This window comes from Manis pentadactyla, chromosome 9 (genome assembly GCF_030020395.1).
Source record: "Manis pentadactyla isolate mManPen7 chromosome 9, mManPen7.hap1, whole genome shotgun sequence".
Lineage (NCBI taxonomy): Eukaryota > Metazoa > Chordata > Mammalia > Pholidota > Manidae > Manis > Manis pentadactyla.
Window position 1 is genome coordinate 70,202,342 of NC_080027.1, and position 2,578 is coordinate 70,204,919.

The following is a 2,578-nucleotide window of genomic DNA, read 5'->3' on the forward strand; positions in this document are numbered from 1 at the left end:
TGGTACCCATATGTTGAAACTTCATTACCTATCTTCGATACTTGTCATTTTCTCTTTTTATCTCTTTTTCATTTCTTTTCTCTCCACATTTTTCATCTCCTAATTGCTGTAAAGCATTATAATCCAGCCTCTACCATGACACCAGTGATCCCTGTCTCAGGAGAGTCAATGCTTTGCTGGAGTTGTGGGTTCACCTAGGGACTCCCTTCTAATAAATGGAATTCACCAAAACCAGTGGGATTCCACTCCTGGGATTAGGTCACAAAAGCACTGGGACTTCCACCTTCCTTGCTTTCTTTTACTTTCTCATTTGTTCAGTTAGGCCTACCACCAAGGCATCAATGTCCAGGTAACAGCTGGGAAGGACCTGAGGCCTGAAATATACCATGAAAAGGCTTGAAGGCAGACTGTCCCCTGTTGAACCTTCAGATGAATTCACTCAGGCTGACACCTTGACTTCAGCCTTGGGAGAGACCCTTTGTTAAGGGCATCCAGTTAAACTGTGCACACTCTCTAGCCTGCAGGCACTGTGAAATAAATGTTTTTTTGTTTGAAACTACTACATTTTGGGATGATTTTCTATGCATCAGTAGATAATACAGGCATTATGTTTGTGTTTATTCAGTCTTGTGTTCTTCTACATTAGTATTCATTTCTGAAATCACTTTTTCTTATTTTGAGTTCTTTCCCCATGTTCAAAAATCTCACATCAGAGTTTTTGTAACTATGATTTATATGTTCTTTATCATTTTCTTATTGTGTCTTAGCACTTTAAGGGTGGGTTACAGTTTTAATCTTTTTTGTAGCCGTGGCTATATTTTATGCTGTCTGTAAAAATATTTTGCCCCTTATTTTCCTTTTGTAATTAACTTGTATAGCATTTGACCTAGATACTCATTGAATACTCATTTTTATGTGAAATTAGTTTTCCCTGAACTTTTTGAAAGCATATTCAAGGTAGCTTTTCTAACTTCATAGAGCTCTGTCTTCTTATATTTTCATGTAGAGTTATAAAATATGGCAGCCTGCTTTCTGAGCTTTCCTCTCTCTGTTCTCTTCCCATGCATACCTTCTCTTTTCTCCATCTTTGTTATCTCTTTTCCTGCTTAGTTTATGTCCTAGTTTCTGAAATTGCTTCTTGGTAGGGGGCTATGTCCTAAGAAGAGAGCTCTGGTTGGTCAGTTTTAAGAGTTTTCAGACCTTGGACTGGTCCATCCTCTTCCATCCTTGTTCAGGGTTCTTTGTGCTCATTCACCCACTCTCAGAATGGACAACCTTTCTTCAGTTTCAGCTGCCATTTTCAAATTGGCACACCACTCTTTCCAGTAAATGCCTCTTGGCTATTTTGGGGGTTCTCTTGTTTTTAGGTCTATAATACTCCTTATTGTAGTACTCCTGCTTTCTGATGCCAAATAAAATTTGTAACTATAGGTGGTTTTTTTCTCACCACTTGTATTTTGAGGTTTATGGAGATAAATTGTGTCTATATTTGGTTTAAGTGTCCATGGCTTTTTTATTTTGCTATCTAGCTCTTTTTCATATTTTTGTGTGGGATTCTGAGGAATTAAAAATCTCTGCCCTGCCACTGCTGCCATTGTCCTGAAATCTGTACAGACTATGTATTCAAACCCCAGCTGGACCTCTCCTCATGACCAAGAGCATAATTTGCAAGAAGATAGGTGAGGTATAGGGTAAAGTAGAAAGAAGGTAAGTTTGCCACAGTGAGGAAATATATCATTTCTTAAAATTTTTATAAAATACGATATCTAACAATTGATAACAATTAGCTATAAAATGCATCTTCTCCCAGCCTCTCTGCTTATAGTCTCCATCTTCTTATTGTTTAGTGAACATGCTCTACTTCCAAATGAGTCTGTTGAGAACAGAATATTAATCTGTTTAGGCACACTGGTTTTAAGAATGTCATAGAAGGAAAAAAGTATATCATCAATTTTTTAGTTGCAGAGAATGGACCACTTAAGTCTCTGATAGAAAAATCCAGGTTCCCACATGCTACTTTCATTAACAATAGATGGAAGAGCACTAAAAAGCAGAAATTACCATTTAAGAAATAAAAACATAATGAAAAGCAAAACTGGAACCCCTAGTTTTGTTTTTCTCTCATCTCTTTACTTATGAGTTAGTAATGTTAGTCTACAAATGTTTACCAGTTACACTGCATTTCCTTAGGTACTCTTTTTTATGGTAATGTGGCAGGGAAATGGATATAGTATTCAATTACCAAAGTCAAAATGCTTGATTGAGTATGCTTCTAGGCAGTTGTCTGTGCCTCTGGAATAGACCTGCTATCTAAGAACTTCCTTCTTTCCCTGTATTTATGAGCCAGTGCTCAGAATATGAAGCATACTTTGTGACTTTCATAAAAGTTGGCAGGAATGAAAAGGAGAAAATTTTTTACAATGGACTTGCTTCAAGACCAGGTCTGCTCCTACCATTGTATATGAAAAATAGGGCTATGAGCAACACAATGATGAGAGTTCAAATTATAATCTAGATTGACAGCATTTTTATCCGAAATGCTCTTTGATAGTCACATCTATGGAACAAACAACTTTTA